The following is a 21,778-nucleotide window of genomic DNA, read 5'->3' as shown; positions in this document are numbered from 1 at the left end:
CTCTCTGCTGGACACGTGGTGTGGGGCATACATGTAGCTTAGGTTTGGGGTGGTACCTAAGAGGCATTACTGATGCACAGGTAGCCCACTGGAATTCATTTTGTGCCACAGGTAAATTGCCTAGGGCAGAAAGGTGACCTCAAGATAGAGCCCCTGGGTTCCGCCTCCCAGTCTCTCCCTGCTGCAGCTTCCCATTCAGGGCAAAATCCTCTCACTTATCTCCTTGGTGTAACAAGTCTTCCTTTTGGTTTGGCTTGGCTTGATTTGGGGACTTTCCCACAACATAGTTCTTAATGGGAAGAACTTAATGGATTAATGGAAGATTTAGTAATTGTCCTAACTAGGTTTTACTCTTTCTAATCTTTTCTCCCACTGAGTCCTTTGGGCTTATTTCAAATTTCAGGAATATCCAGCCCTGCAGGCTTAAACCTTATCTCACAATCAAGATTGCTTTAGTTAGAACAGTTATCTCTCTGTAGAAACCAAATTACCACCCCAAGAAACCTGTGTTGGTTACTTTTCCATGGTGGCTGAGACAAAATACTTGATGTCCAAAATGAAGGAAGGAAAGGTTTATTCAGCTCACAGTTTGTGGAGGTTTCAGTCCATAATTAGCTGACTCCAAGGCAGGGCGGCCTGGCACTGGGGCAACACTTCAAGGCAGCAGCCAGAGCAAAATAACAAAAACAAAAAAAACCAAAAAACCTCCAAGCTTCTTCTCCCCCTTATAAAAGCAGATCTCCACCACCCCAACCCCCTAGGGCAGGTGCAACACTCACAAAATCTCCTTGCTCTCATTTGCATGCAGATGAAGATATTTACAAAGTAAGAACATTGGTTCCCTTCTGAGTCTCTCAGTTAAACTTCAACTTCTCAGATTGACATAATGTATCTGTTGTACCCCAAAAATGAGACTCCGAAGTGTCCCAAAAATGCAGCAAAAAGTCTTGGAAAAGAAAAAGGAGCGCTTTATTTAAGCTGGCACCAGAGACACAGTGCAGCTGGAGTTTGCAAAGCGGTGTAACTGGGTTAAAATTTTGACAGTCTTTTATAGAAAGAACAATCACAAAGTAAATGCTGATGGGGTAACAGGAACGAGGAAGACCTTTGTTTACCTTTGTTTGAGGACAGAGAAATTTCGCAGGAATTTACAGCCCTTTGTCTTCTAACTTCAGGATCAACTATCTTTCACAAAAGGGGGACAAAGGTTGAGATGAATCAAGGCTGACTGATTCCATGAACAACTGTCCTTCACAAGGGAACAAAGGTTAACACAGCAAACAGGTTACCAGGGTGACGATGCATACAGAACAATATGGCCATGCTTTATAGTTACAGTACGACAGTATCAACCATGACACACCCCCAGCAGGACCCCGAACAATCCAGAGTTGAGATACTAATCAACCAGTCCAGTCTGACCCAGACTGCTTGACCAGCCTACCTCTTGCCCCAGCTCTAATCCCTCCCCTGCACATCCTGATGCTCTCATCAGTACCCCAGACAGGCATGGGGTACTGGGTCTTCTTTTTTCCACTGAAGCTTCACAGAATAAATACTTTTGTTACTTCACCTCCGTCTTTCTCATGGAATCCTTAAAGTGAAGGGTGGCTAAAGCTAGCTTGTTGGGATCCCCAGAGTCAGGCACCCCTGTAAGAAGGGGAAAGCAAATTGCAGTTTAATAGAATGCTTACCTCGTGTGTACATAGGAGACACTCTGTGGGAGACAACTCTAGTGACTCCCCTTGAATGTAAAACAATTTCTGTGACTTTGATTATTTGGAGACATTTTATATTGATGGTATTTATATTGGTATGTAGAGAGCTGGCCATGGTACTTTTTTTTCAAATTGGCTCAAAGCATTATAAATAAGGCTAGCGAGGTGCGGGTATATAATCTCTAAAGCCAACAGATATGTCTCCTCACATATGTTCTCCGTATATAGGATATGAGCACCGAGAGGTGTTAGGGCTAATAGCTCTAAAAATGTCAACTGGGTAGGAGCCTCAAGGAAAAGAGGCTATGACTCCCCAGGGCACCAGAGCTTACTTATCAAAAACTAAAGCAACAGCCTTCTAAAACAATTTGGTTGCTACCTTAATTAGATTATGTAAATTGATCCTTTTATATATCTTTATCTCTGCAGTTCATAGAGGTGCCTTTTTTCACCTGGCCAACCAGCTCGAGTTACTCACATATCCTCACGGTCACTCATCCCGGAGCCACCCCCCTTTTCACAAGATAATAAATTTTTGGAGAGGTCTAGGATCAATGAGATTATAAATATAACCTTTTAGATTGTAAAAAAAATCTGAAAAAAGATTACAATACTTACATGACTAAACTCAATATTTGGGATTACAATACTATTCAGGAGGGAGCAGATCTCAAAGAGGTAGCTTTGAGTTCAGGGTTAGATACTATCACAACTGAAACAAGGAAATAGATTTGGAGGCCAGTAACGGAGAGGGAGCCAGAGAGAGCAGGCTAAGTAAGCCTCAGATTGGTCATGCAGATTTAAAAACTGGCGCCTCCCCCGTGATAAGAACTTCTAGTGATTGCAGTCATCTTTTCCTTCCTGGTATAGAAAAGACACTCTGACAAATGACTATTTCCTTTATGAGTAGAAACTCATGCGGAAGGGCAGCTTCTCTGTGGTCAGTATCCTTCCCAGGTCCCACCGACACCGCTTGGCTGCCAGAGGCCAGGGTGCCCAGTACCTGTTCCCCTGTGGCTGCCATGGACATCAGAAGCGTGACTTCATTGCTGACAGGTGACAGTGAAAGTCCTAACTGCCACTGAGCCTTCTCTCATGCCACTCTGCAGGGAGACTTTTCTGGCCATAGTTTTGTTTTTTTTTCCTGGGAGGTTTGGACAGAATAAAGAGGTTATCATCTCAGCTCTGTCTGACTGCTCTGCACTTTCCCTGGTCAATGATGGAAAGAGCAGGCTTTGGAGGTATGGGGAGGCTTTTTAAACATCTACTCCCCCAAGACTCCAGGGGCGGCTTCTCTCTCTGCTGGAGCGTTCCCCAGGATCCGAGTGACACCTTCCTCATGCCACTTTCCGTGTCACCTGTCCAGGAGTCCTCACTGTGTTTATAGGAGTAACGGGGAGGAGAACACCGACCCCCTCGTTGCAGGACGGGAAGTATAGGCCACTTACTTACTCTTTTACCATAACAGGAAGACGCTTCTAACAAGGTGATGCATGGTTAGGAAGGGGCGAGGCTCTCCCTGTGCCCGACAGCCAGAGATATGGCCGTGAACCCATTTCCTGCTGAGGCACATGCGAACGCTGTGCCAAGCTCTCAGAGGTGGCAAATGGCAGAGCTGTGGTTCAGGCTCAGGTTTGGAGCACCCAAAGCCAGCATTATTTGTTTGTTTGACAAGCTGCTATTTTTTTAGTGACTGTTAGTGATACAGAATAGCAGTATTCGTTTGGGGAACTGATACGTGCATGCAACATCGCTTGGTCATGTGCAATCTCCCTTCCCTCTCCTCCCTCCTCCCCCACCCCTAGCCTCGTGTCCACATCTACTTTCTACTTTCCTATCATGTCTTACTTATTTACTTATAATTTAGGCCCCTCTATTTTAAAAAAGTGTAACATTTAAACAGTTTGGCAAAGCCAACATTCTCAGCTTCCACCTATTTTTACACACCTGTTTCTCCCAGAGGTTCATTTCCAGGGAAGCCTGTGTCCTCCCTGGTCCGTCCCCCACCATGTACATCACAGAGGTATGAAATGGAAGCAAGAGAGAAGCCCACTGTGATCATGCCACCTCTTACAAGTGCTGCCTGTCATTTGCTGTGGGACCTTAGGCAACACAGCAGACCAGCCTTCCCTCACCTCCTGCTCTTCCAAAGTGGGAATCATAATGGACTTACTTCATCCAGCCGTAAGGAAGGTTAAACAAGGTGTAATTTGTAGGGTACACAGAAGACTGCTGGTCAGTGTCAATTGGATTCTTGTTTCTGAGCTCTCTGTACCATTACACAAGCAGTCCTTTCTGGAAAGCTCTTTCTCTACTGTCAACATCAGTCAAGATACTTCCCATGTCTCTCTTGTTGCACAGAGTACCCCAGGCCACTCCCTTTGCCCCAGAAACAGGCACGTCCCTTGGGGAATGCACAACATGCCTGGGGAAGCCAGGCAGCTCAGCAAGGAATCGCAGCTTTGAGCTGTTAGGGAGGGAGACGCTTGTCACAAGAGCCCCAGGAAGTAAGTGCACTACAATTTCCACTTTACAAGTGAGGAGTGTATTGAGACCCCGTCTCAAAATCCAAACAAACGAACAAAAAAGAACAAAGCCAAAACAAAACAAAGAAGTGAGGAATGTGAGGGAAAAGGAGGTTGCATGACTTTCCTAAAGTCACATGACTAACACCAGTACATTTTAACGTCAGAGCATCAGTGTGCCTTACCTAAGATGGGCCTGATGGTGGGCAGGATCTCAGGGCAGGGGCTGGAGTCAGGGGGCAGTACACAACTAAGGAAGAAAAGCCCGGGGTAACAGTTCAGGTGAGACGCTGGCAGATTCTGAACATACTCTGAAGGTAGGAGCAGCAGCATGTGCTAAAGCATTGGACCTCAGCCGAAAGGAAAGAGAGGTGTTTAGGATGAAATGTGGTTTGGAGCTGAGCAATCTGGAGGAGGCAGATGTCACAGAGCAGCAAATACCAGGGCGAGGATTCGATTTTCAGGATGTGGATTTCAAGCGTTAGTTGGGCTGCATCACATTTTAGACACCTGGAGTGGGAGCTTTGAGCAGGCAGCTACATGTACAAACCGAGTTCAGGAGAGAAGCAGCGGGCTGGGTTAGTGCTGCAAGCGTGGGATCAGCAGCCTGTCAATACAGGTTTAGTGGATGGGTCGCTTACTGGAGCCCAGGAGAGGAGGGGAGGACATCCGAAGGCTGAGGCGGGGGTCTTTTGGTACAGACTGAAATGGGTTGAGTAAGGGGAAGCAGTGTGTGAAGTTGCTTCTTTCCTGGATTCAGCCTGCTCCCTGAAATCACAGCTAGGATTGAGGCCCCGGCACGGGGTGCGAGGTGCCAGTTTGACCAGAGACTTGCAGCAGAATCGCCACGCAGAGCAGACAGCCTGCGTGAGGCTTGTTGTCAGAGCGGCCAGGAAGGAGAGCTGTGTGTCTCAACTGGGGGCCATGTGGGCGCAGCTCTGCAGCAAGTGGATCGTGAGTTGAGGAGAACTTAGGTTTGGTTAGGTGAGTCTGAGAGAGACGGCAGGAAGTGTGTGAGGTTTTCCTGCACCACTGCGGCCTGCTGGTCTCCCTATTTCTTTGTTCTGTGTGCATCGACAGTTGAGTTTTCCCTGCCTCTTTTTATCTCTCCAACATGCGTGCCATACTCACCCCTCTGGGGCTCAGCTTTCTCCTACTTGTCCCCTTCTGCCTCCTCCTCTTGCAGTTTCTCATCCTTCCCATAAAACGTTCAGCCAGAAAAATGAACTAGCACTTGAAAAGCACAGGCACAGTAGCTATCTGTTAGACAGTAATTCCTACCGGTGCACCTGGGCCTGAACTGATGGTCTTAGAATACAGGCTTGCTGAAATCAAAGGGCATTAATACCTGCATGCACAAAGCAATCTACTTCTCTGTGCAGGCAGAAACACACAGTGGGCAGTGCCCCTTCCTATCTGCACTCTGGACCTCTTGCTAGCTTGTAAGATGCTTGCTGATAAAAACGCTTTCCAGAATCACCACCATCCAGCCACAGACACCTTTGTTCTACTGCAAAGGATATGACGGCCCCAGTGGCTGGATTGTGGCTACTTTGATCTGTGCAAAGGAAGGAAGGAAAGGTGTGTGTGTGTCAATTCTCTGCACACCTGTGATGCAGAGTCTGTGTAAGCGGACAATTGGAACATAGTTGATACTTGCACGAAGCCTGCACAATTCTGAAGGCCGAAAGTGCACAGTCAAAAGGAGCTAAGGGGAAATTTGTCCCTGGTTTCTCTCTTGCTGGCACTGTTGTCACTCGTTGGCATCCAGTGGTTTGTAAATCTCCTTGTTTGTCTGCATCACTGTTATAACCTCATCTAATAATTGTGTCCAGAATGATCCTATTTTAAAGTAAGGCCACACCTTGAGATTATGAGAGAAAAGCTGAATTTGGGGGAGATAGAATCCAACCTGGTGCATTTTTTTGTACCAAAGGACAGAAAGTTTCCTATGGCACATATTAAAAATACTTTGCCCCAACACCTTGCAAACTTGACCCTTTAATGGACGCCTCCAACCCCATCTGTTCTCTTCCAGTACTTCCTCAGACAGAACAGAGTGATGGAAAAAATGAAGAATGTGGAGCCTGGTAGACCTGAGACTTAAATTCCACTGAGCCTTCTGACTTTGGTTAAGTTGCTCAAACTCTTTTGGAGTACGTGGCCTATGAGATGGGGCACTAGAGGAGAGGACTATGTATCTATTGGACACTTTCTTCTGGATAAGACATTATATAAGAACCATTAAAGTTGTTATGTGATGAGCAGAAGCATCAACCTCATGAAACTGTGGGGATAAATTAGTTGACAAATCGTGGTCCCTGATACATTTGAGGTTGTGAAGAAAGTCTGATTCTCTTTTTTTCATTACTTCCCACGCCAATTGCCAGCAGTTTCTCATACTCCTGTCCACGCTGCCTCCTCATCCTCCTAAGCAGAGCCCCCCCAGGCTGCTGGCCCATGTACCCCTTTAGGCCACCCAGCCCAGAAGGGCTTGAGAGTCTGTCCTGCAGGAGCTCTGTTGTGACTCGGGCAAGTCACTTACACGCATTCCATCTGGTCGGTAAGCAGAATCCAAGAGCAACGTGCCAGTGTAAAGAGTGTTGCTCCAGGGCCTAGACGGTGCTGGCTCATGTGTCTGCGGATCATCCCTGTCTTGAAATCAAGACCCAAGTGGCCCTGAGCGCACCTGCTCCCGCACGTACCCCCACCCTCCTGCGTGCTCTCCCATGCACAGGAGCTCCCGCTGATCTCTCCCTCCTTGCTTGCCTCTGCATGTCCTGCTCCCACCTGGGGATGGACCCTCCAGCCCCCTGAGCTCACCTACTCCGTGTGCACCCCACAAGGCCCTGCATGCTCCTGCCCCAGTTTTTGCTGCAATGTGTTACAGAATCCCTGTAGGCATGCTGGAACTTAGTTGGCTTCCTGTCTCTAAAGGAAATGTAAAAATTTCATGTTAAAATGTTAAAGAATTTAAAATTTAGATTAAAGAAAAGACCAACGGAAGAACCCTTGGGTTTGGAAAGTGAGAATATGTGTAGGTGTCAGTGTGTTTTCTTGCTCTCTTGCAGGACTTCCTGTCCCCTGCAGGTTTCTCCACTCTATGAACTGGAAATCAGTGGGCACCTTGCAAATATTTTGGCCACCACAGTGCATCCTTGTTTTGCAGAGTAAATGTAAACTATGCAGGTAACCTTAGCACGTATAAGGACCTGATAGCTAAGACACAAATTGGTGTTAGTTACCCCACTATACTTAGCCCTAAACATAAATAATTTTGTAACAAAATTAGTGGCTAAAATACTACCAGAAACATTAAAAGTCAAAGCACCAGGCAGTGTTCTGCATCCCATTAGAAAAGCCTGTTTTAGAATCATTAATGCTTAGTAACCTTTACCATGTTTTACCAATTTAGCAGAGACAACACCATCATTAGCAAACCTGAAGAAAGTCATAAAACTCAAGTAATAATTTGAAACAGGCCACATTTCCAAATTCAAGAACATTTCCTATAGAAGCTTTTGCAAAATTCTAAGAGCTAAAGGAGGATTTAGTAATAAATTAAGAATAAAGAGTCTAATTAAATAGGGTCATGAAGCATACACACACCACACATTCCCCTCCTCAGGTTATTTCCAAACTAAAATTTTAAAAAATAATTTATTTAATCAGTATATATAAGATGAGATGTCATAAAAAGGTAAACATACTGGAATATATGCCTGGATTAATCAAAGTATAACTTACCTAAAGTACTTGACTTATACCTGGAAGAGTTGTTATAATCTTACCACCTTGAACTAAACTAGTCCAAAGCCTATTAATTTAACAACTGCGTTTTCATTAGTCAAAACATTTACTTCTGAGTAAAAGATAAGAGGTAGAAATGTCTTAAGACATTATAGAGGTAGTACCATAAAGGAAAGAAAGCAAACATAAATTATTCTACCTTTTGCATAATCAATTGACCAGGATAGATTTTACAGTGAGAACTTTGGTTAAAAATCCTGAAACCAACCACGCGTGTTGGATCTCGCCTCACGCACCTGAGGCAGGAAGATCATTGCAAGTTTGAGGTCAGCCCGAGGTATATAACAAGACTTAGTCTTCAAAGAATTCCAAAGCCACATGAGCTCCTTCCATGAACCGTTAGAGTGAGCAAGCCTGTCTACGTGGCAGAACAGTGGGAGGGTTTCTGAGTAGAAGTGAAAGACGCCAGTTGGGCTGCTTCTCCAGATAAGAACCCTTGTGAGTTTCAATTTATCTGCAGATATCACAACCCTAGTGTAAATGTTATTAGTATGTAAAGAGAGACAGGCAGCAGCCTTATGTATAAAGGGCAAGTAAATGTCCACAGGTGGCTTGAAGGCAATCATCAGTCAAGTTTAATCATTTCAACAACTTAACTCCAACAATTTACACAACCTCCTACTATTTCACTGGATTCGCATACTTTAAAGAAGTGGTCCTGATATAGGGGAAGTAAATATAATTCCCTGCCTGTGAGATGTCAGGTATACCGAGTGCACGTTCCCCCAAATCAAAGAATGATTTCCGAGGAACAAGGGAGGCGAGGAGCAGGAAACCTGTATTGAGGGGGACAGGAGTGGACCCAAAAGTGAGTTGCCAATGAGCCTCTTCTCAAAGGACGTTGCATGGAGCAAAATCACGAGGCAGACACAACATGGAACAAAACTGTGATCAAGCAATAAGATTACAACTATAGCTGTTAGACGGTGTTGATTCAGAGGGCAAGCAGGTCACAGAGCAGCTGTGCATGGAAAGAACCAAGACCTTTTCAAGAATGGGTGGGTCAGAAGGTGCTGGTCACCCACCTGGGTGACTGACATCTTTCTACACACGATTGGACCCAGTAATGCCAATTATAGTATAGTCTTCAAGTTATTGCTTAGCCCCCAGGGAGGCCGGGAGGCCTGGTCATGCTGTCTTATCCTGAAGCCTGGCCTTGGACAGATGCACCTTCATCTCAGTTGTGCTGTGTCCTCATCTTCTGCACTGACGCCCTTTAGGGCCCAGACCTATCTCACAGCCTGTTTGTTTCTACCTAACTTAGCTGTCTATAATAGTACTTTTAATATAAACAACAAGAAATAGGTTTTACTTATCAGTTTATATCAAATTGGATGCCCACTAAGAGTTAAAAAATAAAACAATTTACTTGACTAAACTTTTATTAAAATTTTTGTTAACCCAACACAGGAATACATTTAATGAAAGATTAAAACAAGTATGAGAAACCTAGCAAACAAAAACCTTATCTGTTTATCAAAAACATCGCTTTTATCATTTTTAACATTAGAGACAAAACCCACAGCAGTTTTGCAAGCTGCAAACATTAGCAAAAACAATTGCTATTATGAATAAGGTAAAGAACATATATAGAATTGTTGGGGTCCCTAGAAAGATAAGACTACGCACCTAAACGTAATGCAGATATTAAATGAAATTGATATATTGGTATACCTTGAAATGATGTTAGGTAGGTAATAATATTATGTAAGTAGAGTGAAGATATGTTAGCACTTTCCAGATACAACTGAAGGAGACCAAAGTAATTTGTTTAATTTAAACAATTTACTATATTCAATATGTTCTAATCTTGTTTTTAGTTCATTTATGGGCTCAGATAAAATAAAGATCAAGAATAGTGCCATAGTGAGTATTTCAGTTTTATTTGGGGATGTCATGTTAATAATTAAGGTTAGTAGTATATTTACAGTTCTCTTTCAGGTTTTCCTGAAACTAATTGCAAGCCAGCTGTGCACTGGGGACTTAGCTCAGTGGTGCAGGAGGTGAGAGTTTGATCCCTGGTACCGAGAGAGAGAGAGAGAGAGAGAGAGAGAGAGAGAGAGAGAGAGAGAGAGAGAGAGAGAGAGAGAAAGTCAACTGTGCCTATTAATACTAAGAAAATAGGGTCCTCATCAAGAGATGGGAACATACAGGAATAGTCACGCTACATCACTGACATTTCAGTATGGAACAGTGCCTTCAAAGCCAAAATAGCACTTGGATATGAAGTGGAACCGCAATTTGCTACACTAAAAGGGACTCTAAAGGGATTCTAAAAGGAAAGGAAAATGCTAAACATCCTCATTCATAGAAAACATGATCCTAAAAAATTCCACTGTAAGACTCTTCAACTAGTAAACAAAGTCAGCAAAGTAGAAAGATTCCAAATCAAACATAAAAATTAGTACCATTCCTGTACTCTAAAAATAAACCCACCAAGAAAGAGATCAGAAAATAATTCCATTCATGGTGGTTTTTAGCTGCTAGAGTCTCCTTTGCCTTAGGTGATTGTTAGGTTCTTTTCGTCTCAAAGACAGCATTGGTCAAAACAAGTGTGAATGATGGCCAAGATTCACGTGGGGAAACACAGGCTCTGCAGAAGGAGTTTGGGGGAAGTGAAAAGAAAAATACGCTCTGCAGTGTCGGGCGGGCCATCGAGAAGAGTTTCGATAGCAAGTGCCAATGGCCAGTGTCCCCTTCTTTATATTTCCTATGCTGGCCTCATATCCAGGTCATCCTATCAAAAACCTGCTGGGATTCTCCTGTGAAGTCCATTTGCAAGGCTTCGGGGACCGTTCTGCACACGTGTCCTGGGATCCTGCAATCCACAGGTCACATCTACCTTCCCGGCCAGTTGCAGCTACATCCTGCTTTCCTCTCTCAATGGTAACTGTAAAAAATTAAATAACTAGAATTAACTTCAGCAAGGAAGTGAAAGACTTTTATAATGAAAAATAGAATACTCTGGACAAAAAGGGACATTAGCAAATGGAAGAATACCTGCCGTTCCTAGATATTCAGAAGCAACCTGACAAAATGGCCCCGTTAGAAGAAGTGGTATAGAGATTCGATGTAGTAACAATCAAGAGACCAAAAGTGTCCTTCACAGGCCTACATCTAAGACCCAGAATAGCGAAAGACATTGTGGACCAAAACAGCGAAGTTATTACAGATTTCAAGTAATACTACAAAACTACATTATATTACAAAGCAACCATAAGAGAAATGTAGTGAGTGTCCCTCGTCCAGCAAAGGGCATGCAGACCAGCGGAATAGACTTGAGATGCAAAAACAATGCCAGGCACCTTCAGCCATGTGATTTTTAAAAAAATTATTTAAAGAAAAAAAAAAGAAAAAGGATAGAAATAACACACAATTAAAAAAACAGAAATTACTCGTTGATAAATTACATATTGTCATCTTAGAAATAGTTGTTCAAGTTGCAAAAGTAAAGCATACAAAGTGGGCATTCAAACACTGAGACTGCAAACAGTTCTGTTCAATGATCCAACAAAAACTTAGTAATATGGTTATCAATTCTACATACTTAAACATACATACAGTTATATCCTTTAGAACACTTTCTTTTTTTTTGTTTGTCTTTTTGAGACAGGGTCTCGCTATGCAGTTCAGGCTGGCCTTGAGCTCACTTTGTAGCCCAAATTGGTCTCGAACTCGCAATGATCCTCCTGCCTCAGCCTCCCGAGTGCTGGGATTACAGGCATGAGCCACTACACCTGGCTTCCTTTCTATTTTTCAATAGCAATTACACATTTTGGGTTTTATTACTCATACATTTCTTATTACTTTTTACACTAGAGACACAATGTGATATTTATAAATATGATTCATATTTATTTCACTAATAAGGATAGCCTCAAGTTGTCTCCATTTGCCTATGAAGGTCTCAAGATCATCCTTTTCTATAGCTGAGTAATATTCCATTGTATAAAAATACCACATCTTTTTTATCCAGTCTGCGGCTGATGGGCATCTTGGTTGTTTCCAAGATTTAGCTATTACAAATTGTGCTGCTATGAACATGGGTGCACATTATCACTATGATATGACCTTTTCTGGTAAAATACCCAGGAGGGGAACAGCTGGATTGAATGAAACTCCCAATCCTAGCCTTGTGAGGATTCTCCATACTGATTTCCATAGTGGCTGCACCAGTCTACACTCCCGCCCACAATGGAACACTGTTCCTTTTTCCCTGCAGCCTTGCCAACATTTGTTATCAGTTAATTTCTTTATGGCAGCTATTCTTTCTGGAGTGAGGTGAAATCTCAGTGCTGTTTTAATTTGCATTTTTCAAATGACCAGTGATGGTGAACATTTCTTCATGTATTTATTTGCCATTTGTACGTCTTCATCTGAGAACTGTGTGTTCATCTCAGATGCCCATTTTTGGAGAGGGTCTTTGAATTTGAGGGGCTTGATGTTTTTCAATTCTTTATATACCCTGGATATAAGTCCTTTGTCTGAGGGGTGGCTGGTTAAAATTCTTTCCCACTCTGTGGGTTTTCTTTTCACGCTATTTGGTGATTTCTTTTGAAATGCAGAAAGTTTTCAATAATATGAGATCCCAGTTGTTGATTCTTTGAAGTGTTTCCCATGTGGTTTGCATTTTGTTCATGAATTTTCTGCCTACCCCTATGTCTCCAAGACTTCTGTCTACCTTGTCTTCTGGTAGATTTAGTGATTCTGTTTTAATATTTAGGCCTTTGATCTATTTAGACTTTGGTTTTGTGCATAGTGATACGCACGGATCTAGTTTCAGTCTTCGGCATGTGGAGAGCCAATTTTTCCAACACCATTTATTAAAGAGGCTCTCCTTCCAGTGAACATGTTTATCCCCTTTGTCAAATATAAGGTGGCTGCGTGCCTTTGTAGTTGTGCTTGCATTTTCTAATCTGTTCCATTGATCCTCAGATCTATTTCTTTGCCAGTACCATGCTGATTTTATCACTGTGGCTTTGTAGTACAGTTTCAAGTAAGGAATGAGATGCCTCCTGTCTTGTGTTTGTTGCCCAGAATTGCCTGCTATTCTAGGTTTCTTCTGTTTCCAAATGAATTTTAGGAGTGTTTTCTCTAGATCTGTGAGGGATGTTAATGGTATTTTGACTGGGATTGCCTTAAATATGTATGACAGTTTTGGGAGTATGGCCTTCTCACAACGTTGTTTCTTTCTAGCCAAGAGCAAGATATATTCTTTCATTTTCTAATATCTTCTTCAATCTCCTTGTTTAGCATAGCATAATTTCAGCATATAGGTCTCTTACATTCTTAGGTTCATCTCTAGGTGTTTCCTTGTTTTAGATGCTATTATGAAGGAAAATATTTCCATAATTTCTCTCTCAGGGAGATCTTTGTTTGTGTACAGAAATGCTATTGATTTTTGAGCACTGATTTTGTATCCAGCTACACTGCTGAGTTTGTTTTTTTACTGCTAGTAATCTTTTAATGGAGTTTTTGGGTCTTCTATATAGAGCATCATGTCATCTGCAATTAGTGATAATTTAACTTCTTCCTTTCCTATCTTTATTCCTTTTATTTCTCTCTCTTGTCTGATGGCCGTGCTAGGGTTTCCAGAACTCTACTGAATAGGATTGGTAATAGTGGAATCCTTGTCTTGTTCCTGATTTTAAATTGAAAGCTTTCAGTTTCTGTTCATTTAGTAGTTCATTAATATAGGTTGTTGGTTTTTTCCAGGATGGCCTTTATGAGATTGAGGTAGACACCGTGTATATTGAGTTTCTGAAGGATTTTTATCATGAACAAGTGTTGGTCTTTATTGAAAGCTTTTTCTGCATCTATTGAGATGACCATGTGATTTTTGTTTTTGGCTCTGTTGATGTGGTGTATTACATTTATTGATTTGCACATGTTAAACCATCCCTTCATTCCTGGAATGAATCCCACTTGGTCGTGATGTATAATCTTCTTGATGATTTCTTGTATTCTATTTGCCAGTATTTTATTGAGAATCTTGGCATCAATGCTCATTAGTGAGACTGGCCTACAGTTCTCTTTTTTGGTTGCATCTTTTTTTGGTTTTTGTATCAGAGTAATACTTGCCTCCAGGAATGATTTAAGGAGGATTGCTCCCTTTTCAATTTCATTGAAGAGTTTAAGGAGTATTGGCATCAAATCTTCTCTAATTTCTTGTAGAATTCAGCTGTGAATCTATCAGGACCTGGGATTTTCTTTGTTGGTAAGTTTTTAATTACATTTTCAATCTCAGTAGCTGATATTGGTTTATTTATAATTGCTGTGTCTTCTTGGTTGAGCTTTGGTAGTTCATATGTTTCTAGAAATCTGTCCATTTCCTCTGTTTTCCACTCTATGTGAGTAGAGGTTTTCAAAGTAGGTATTCATGATCTTTTGAGTTCCCATGGGATCTCTAGTAATTTCCCCCTTTTCAGTCCTTGTTGCATGAATTTGAGTTTTTCTTTCTTTTTCTTTATAAGGTTAGCTAGAGGTTTGTCAATTTTGTTTATTTTCTCTCAAAAAACCAGATTTTTGATTCATTAATTCTATGCATTCTTTTTTTAGTTTCAATTGTATTTATTTCTGCTCTAATCTTTATAATTTCCTCTCTTCCATGAGCTTTGGTTTTAACTTGCTCTTCTTTTTCTAGAAGCTTGAGATGAAGCATTAGGTTGTTTATTGGTGCACATTCAGTTTTTTTGATGTGACAGTTTATTGCAATATATTTCCCTCTTAAGACTGCTTTCATTGCATCCCACAGATTACAATATGTTGTTTCTGCATTTTCATTGAATTGTAGGTATTGCTTTATTTCTTCTTTAATTTCATCCCTAGCCCACTGGCTGTTCAAAAGGTTGTTACTTAATTTTCATGTATTTATGCAGATTTTGCAATTTCTTTTGCCATTAATTTCCAGTTTCAGTGTACTATAGTCAGATATTACACAAGGGATAATTTCAATGCTTTTGCAGTTACTTAAGAATGATTTATGGGATAATTTATGGTCCATTTTGGAGAATGTCCCATGCACAGCTGAGAAGAATGTGTAGTCTAACGTGTTTGGATGGAACACTCTGTACACATCTACTAAGTCCAATTGCTCACAGGTATGATTCAGTTCTATTATTTCTTTGCTGACTTTTTGCCTAGTTGATCTATTTCTTTGTGACAATGGGCTGGTAAGGTCCCCTGTTATAATTGTGTTCATACGTATTTGGTTTTTCATGCCCATTAATATCTGTCTTATATAGTTGTGTGCTCCTGTATTTGGTACATATATATTTATAACTGTTAGTTCTTCCTTTTGAATTTTTCCACTAATGAGTATGTAGTGACCTTCTCTATCTCATTTAATTTTAGGTTTGAAGTTCACATTATCTGCAAATAGAACAGTTACCCCTGCTTTTTTCTGGGTTCCTGTTACATGAAATACTGTTTTCCATCCTTTGACTTTTAATCTATGAGTTTCCTTTTGGGTCAGATGTGTTTCTTGTATACAGCATATTGTGGGATCTTGTTTCTTGATCCATTCTGTCAATCTATTTCTTTTGATAGGTGAATTGAGGCCATTTACATTTATGGATAACACTGATATATACTGGCTCAACTCTGCCATGTTATGTTCTATATATTGCTTTCTGTTTTTCCCCCTTATTTAATTGCTTGTCCAACCTGGTGGTTTCTTTCTGCTGTTCTGGGGATTGTGGTCATTTTAATCTCTATCTAGTATGTCTTTCAGTACTCTTTCTAGGATTGGTTTGGTGGATGTGAATTTCTTCAGTTGTTCTTTGTCATGGAAATATCTTGTTTCTCAATTTGAGTGAAAGTTTTTCTGGGTACATCAGTCTGGGTTGAAAGTAGTTTTCTTTCAAGGCTTGAAATACCTCACTCCAAGTTCATCATGACTTGAGGGTTTGTGCTAAAAAATCTGCTGTGATTCTAGTGGGCTTTCCTTGATAGGTGAGTTGTGTCGTTTTTCTAACAGCTTTTAGTATTCTGTTCTTATGCTGTATGTCTGAGATCTTAATTATATGTCTGGGTGTAGATTTACATTGATTGTGGTTGTTTGGTGATCTATCTGCCTCACTTATCTGCATATCAGATTTTTTCCCCATGTTTGGGAAATTGTCTATTACTGCTGTGAACATTTTAGTTATTCATTTGCATTGACTCCTGCATCTTCGCTGATGCCTATTAATCTTATGTTGTTACTCTTGACATCGTTTTGAGGCTGCTGGATTGTCGTTTCATGCTGCTTTGTTATTTTAAAAGTTCTATCCTTTCAGCAAAATCCTATCCTCAGCTTCATTTAAATGGTTTTGCCAGCTTTGAATAGAAGTTTTGCTTCTTGCATGTCTCTTTGAGTTTGTTTCATGAGTTCTGCTTGTTTTCTATATTGTTCATTCAAGGTTTCAATCAGTTTCCCATGCTTCTGTACTTTTTTCTCTATTTCTTCTTTAGCTGTGCTCAGCAACTCCTTTACTAAGGTTGTTATTTCTATCCTTATATGGGAGAGTACTTCTAATTTGATTTCCTCTATAGTCTCATGGAGTTATTTTTTATTTCACTTGCTATCTTCTCAGAGATTTCTGGTGTGTTACTTTTGAAGTCCTCTATTTCAGTGTCTCCTGTACTTGCTCCTGGTGGACTAGATGTTGGAGACTGCATTTTGCTTTTTCATTTTGCCATTTTCCCCTTTTGAGTTAATATTTGGTCCTTTAATCTCACTAGTGTCAACTGTTGGTAGTGTGTATCTTGGGGTCCTAACGTAAGGTTGATGTTTGTCCAGTTGCTGGGTCTCTCTATGAGCAGGTGGGCCAGTCACCTGACTTCCCACTACAGGGCCTGTTGGGTGAGTCCTGTACTCTTCCTGGGCTGACAAGCCTAGTAGGTCAGCTTTTAGTTCCTGCTATCACTTTATTTTCAGGTTATTCCAGGTCACCAAATCTCCCTGTCTACAGTGTTTGTGTTGACTGAGGCCCTACTGTGTCCCTATTGTGTGCCTGTGTGTCTCATAAGCCCTTTTAATTTTTTCCAAGTTGGGAGAGTCCTTATTGGCACATTCCTCATCCTGTCTGATGTCTTCTGTGTGCAGGAAGGGGTAACCCACAATCTTGTCAGACTCACCAAAGTCTTACAGTTAGTTGGAGGGAGCTTTACTACTGGCCCTGTTTATCTGCTGTACACCTCTATTTTAGGGGTATACTCACCACACTAACTGGAGCCTGCTGAGATCTTCTGTTTGAGTGAGGCAGTTACTGAATCTCCCTTCAAGCTAGCACAGTTAATCTACTGTAGTCTAAGTTTCTGGGAGAAAGGGTGGGAGCTGAAGATCAATAGCAGTACTAGGTCCAGGAGGTAGGGAGTGTCCCTGAGGGGCCAGCAGATGTCCTGGGTCTGAGTGTCTGCTGGGCACGGTGTCATGCAGGATGCAGATGGCTGTGCAGGCCAAGGTCCAAGGGCAGCGTGGCATTCCTCAGCGCCAGAGCAGGTGACTGCTTGGGCCAAGGTCCCAGGGCAGCACACATTCCCCAGACCCGGTGGGAGTTGTGCTTATTTCTGGGTTTTGAGCAATGTTTCAAAGCTTCCTCAGTGCACTGTGAATCACCTGGCCCACTTTTGGCTCCTGGAAACTGCTTGCCACTTGGAGCTCTCTGGGTGTGGGCCAATTGAGCCCACAGGGACTCCGTGTGTCTGCTGGTGATTTCAGACACAGGACATGGTCTTACTGTCTGGGAGCAAAGTTCTAAGGCTTCTCTTTGCACTGGAATTCAACCAGTGGGGGTTCAGGGTCTGGAACTGGATTCCGGACCCTGCTTGCTGCTTGGGGTTTGCTGATGTGGCTTGGTTAGGCCCGTAGGTATGTCCTATGCATCTTAGGGTGATTTCAGACACAGGGCGTGGTCTTCCTGCTTGAGAGTGAAGTTCTTTTTTTTTTTTTTCTTTTTTTTCCCCCCATTCTGTCATCAGCTGAGCCTTTGGCATTATCGGCACTGCCCAGTGGCATCCGCAGACCATTGTGAGAAAAAGCCATCATCTGCCGGGAGTGAAGTTCTAAGGTTTCCCCATGCACTGGCCTGCAGTCAGGGAGCCATGTGATTTTTAACAAAGAGACCAAAAATATATGTTGGAGAAAGGATCACCTCTTTCACAAATGGTGCTGGAAAAATTTATTATCCACAGGCAGGAGAATACATGTAGACTCTCTCAGTAGTAAAATAAAATCAAAATAGATCAAAGACATGTATAGAAAAACAAAAACACTGGGTTTGTTGAAATCAAAATAGGCAAAACTCTTGCTGACGTAGGCAAAGACTTTCTGAACCAAATTAAATTGTTCAAGAAGTAATATCTATACTTTGTTGATGACACAAATAATTTTTAAAAAATCAAGGCTTCCATACAGCAACAGAAACAACCATCAGAGAAAAGGGTTACTTACAGATTGAGAAAAAAATTGCCAGCCATTTACCAGAGGACTAATATCTAGAATACACAAGAAACTAAGAATATTAGACTCGCAAAATAAAATACCCAACAAAAATGGCAATTGAAATGAACAGACACTTCTCAAAACACGAAGTAAAAATGGTCAATAAGTACATGGGCATAAAATGGTAGCATTTTGGCTACTAGAGAAATACAAATAAAGCAACACTAACTTTCCACAAGCAAATGAAGTGTCTCTGTGTTAATATTTAGATCTTTTAAAAATTTTATTTAGTACATGATGAGAGGTATGGATCCTGATTCAATCTTCTACATGTGGATAGCCAGTTTTCTGGTACCTTTTGTTATAGAGGCTGGCTTTCCTCTAGCATATGCATTTGGCCCTTTTGTCAAAGATCAAATAGTTGAATATGCCTAGGGTTGTTTCTGCCTCCTTTCTTCTGTTCCCTTTTCCACATGTCTGTTTTTGTGTCAGTACCGTGCTGTTTTTATTATGGTAGTTTTGTTATATCATTTTTGTGCCAGTATCACACTGTTTTCTTAATCTTGGTAGTTTTGTCATATTATGTGAAGTCTAGGTCACAGCTACTGCCTTGCCCTCATTGTCCAGGATTTTGCTTGCTATTCTAGATCTCTTCTGATTTCAACAGAAGCCTTTGGAACGATTTACAGGAGGAGTTTTGAAAGATTTGGAGGTGCTTGCTGGAGAAGTGACCTTAGAGTGCTGTAAAGCAAACTTTATGGGGAATTCTGGTCAGAGCTCAGAAGATAAGAATGCTAACAAAAAGGCAGGTTAGGCCCATCTACTGTCCTACAAATGATTCAAATTATCCTTTATGGCTGAGTAGTACTCCATTACATAAATAGACCACATTTTTTTTTCTATCAGTTTATGGACATATTTACTGCTTCTGTAACTTAGCTCCTGTGAAGTGTCCTGCTATAAGCATGGGTATGCATGTATCCCTGCAGTAGGGTGATTTTAGCTTCTCTGGGAAGATACCCAGGAGAGGTATAGTGGGACAAACGGAATTTCTATTTTTAGCTTCTTCATGAATCTATATTGATTTCCAGAATGGTTGTACTAGTTTACATTCCCAGCAACAATATATAAACATCCCTTTGTGGACCCTCAATATGTCCATAAACCACATTATCATTTGTTATCACCTGAGGCCTTGATTATGGCCATTCTTCTTGGAGTAAGGTGAAGTCTCAGTGCTATTTTGATATGCACATCTCTAATGGCTAAAAATCCTAAACATTTTTTCATATATTTATTGGTATTTCTTCTGTGAAATATCTTCATTTCAATTGTCCACTTTGTGATTCTTTTATTTTTGGCAGTTTACTTTTTAAACTCTTTATTCTAGATCTTAATGTTATGTCTGAAGAGTAGTTGGTTAAAAATTTTGCACATTCTATAGGTGGACTCATCACTCTGTTGATTGTTTTGCCATGTAGAAGTTTTAAAATTCAATATAATCCCATTTTAAAAGTTATTTCTTTGCAATTGGGATTCTATTCTAGTGGTCTTTGCCTATGCCCATGACTCCCAGAGTTTTATAAAAGGGGTTCTTCTTCTAGTAGATTTTTGATCCATTTTGATTTGATTTTAGTATGGCCTGAGATATATAGATCAAGACTTATTCTTGTGCATGTGGATAATCAGTTTTTGCTATATCTTTCTCTCTTGTTAAAGAGGTTACCTTTTCCTCCAATGCATCTGATTTATACCTTTTAAAATTCAGTTAGACAGGTGTTGAGATTTTTTTCTTCATCCTCTATTTTATTCTATTGATTGATATGTCTGTTTTTGTGCCACTACCATACAATATTACTGCTGTGGCTTTGTAGAAATCTTGGGTTGTAATGCTTCCTGCCTCCTCTTGTTTGCCAGGATTGCTGTAGTTAGTCTGGGTCTCTAATGTTTCCATGCATGAAACAGATTCAAAGATATTACCAGGAAGTTAAAAGCTCCACTGAAAGCTGGCAAAACTGCTTGAAAGAAACCAGACTGTCAAATCTTGAAGACAGATTTGCAGCTTGCAATTGTGAAAGGAAAGATCTCTTAAGAATAACAAGGAACCAGGAAGTAACAATACAAAGGCTAGAAGATGACAAGAGGATCTATAACTTAAGAATAAAAAGTGTGAGTGAAGAAGCAGGGGTAAACACAAATGAAATACAAAGGCTATTTACAAAAATAATTAATGAAAACTTCCCAAGCATAGGAAAAAGAAATGATATTAAGATAAATGAGGCATACAGAACTCCAGCCAGCTATAACCAAAATAGACCTACATCTACAGACATATAATAATCAAGATCCCAGAAATTCAACATAAGAACAGAATATTAAAAGCTGTCAGAGAAAAGAAGCAAGTCACCTATAAAGGAAAACCCATCAGAATCACAACAGACTTCCCAACACAAACCATCAAATCAAGAAGACCTTGGAGTGAAGTATTCCAAGCCCTGAAAGAAAACAACCTTCAACCCAGATTGATGTACCCTGAAAAACTATCTTTCAAAATTAATGGAGAAACAAGATGCTTCCATGACAAACAGAAACTGGGGGAGTTCATGACCATCAAACCAACCCTACAAAAAATACTGAATGACATCCTAGAGAGAGAAAAAAGACCACGTTTTTAGGAACAGTGGCAGAGGGGGCTCACTGAACGGGGCAGACAGTGGAATGAAGGGGAAAAGTAGACAACCAAGGGCAGAAAAATAGTAGGGCAGAGATGAGGCAGAGAAAGTTGGCCATAGGCACTAATGTAGATGGCCTTGATTCACCAATGAAAAGACACACAAGTAGAGTGGATCAGGAGATAGGGCCCATCAATATGCTTTTTACAGCAAATACATTTAACCTGAAAGGGCATTTATAGACTGAAAGTCAAAGATGAGAAAACAATATTCTATGTCACAGGGAACCAGAAAAAAGTAGGGATAGCTTACCCAGATTGGTTGGAAAGCCATGACACTTTTATAAAATGGAAAACTACTTACATATAAAGAAAGAAAACCTTGAGGCTCTTGTAGGTAAATGGATGAAACTTGAGATCTTGCTCAGGGGTAAAAAGGTTCAGAATCTTGCCTCCCTAATTCAAAACCTAAAGGAGTTAGTGGGATACAAAATGTACGATGCACCTTGTGAATGTAAGGGGAGGAACTGTCTAAAAAGGGAAGGCAAGTGGCCATTGTTTTTTTTTTTTTTTTTGCAAGTGGCCATTGTTAATCTTTTATCATGATTTGAACCCCATATTGTTTTCA

General features: G+C 41.0%; 1 protein-coding gene and 1 non-coding gene across 4 annotated transcripts in view; one reads left to right on the top strand and one right to left on the bottom strand.

The window, feature by feature from the left end:
• Positions 1-21,778, top strand: part of Ccr8 (C-C motif chemokine receptor 8) — a 67,556-nt gene that overhangs the window by 32,032 nt on the left and 13,746 nt on the right. The window contains exon 2 of one of the 3 annotated variants that reach the window (XR_010039462.1): positions 6,282-7,277. The exons of the other annotated variants lie outside the window; for them this stretch is intronic. The gene's annotated coding sequence lies outside the window, so the exon portion shown is untranslated. Of the gene's footprint in view, positions 1-6,281; positions 7,278-21,778 lie in introns of those variants that run through there. 3 annotated transcript variants of the gene reach the window in all.
• On the bottom strand, positions 18,004-18,088 carry LOC111755292 (small nucleolar RNA SNORD35). The gene has a single exon (XR_002789863.1). It is a non-coding gene; the product is annotated as a small nucleolar RNA SNORD35 (small nucleolar RNA).

This window comes from Cavia porcellus, unplaced genomic scaffold (genome assembly GCF_034190915.1).
Source record: "Cavia porcellus strain 051 isolate PalLab524CR breed Dunkin Hartley unplaced genomic scaffold, mCavPor4.1 scaffold_15, whole genome shotgun sequence".
NCBI lineage: Eukaryota > Metazoa > Chordata > Mammalia > Rodentia > Caviidae > Cavia > Cavia porcellus.
This window is presented reverse-complemented; position numbering and strand designations above follow the sequence as displayed.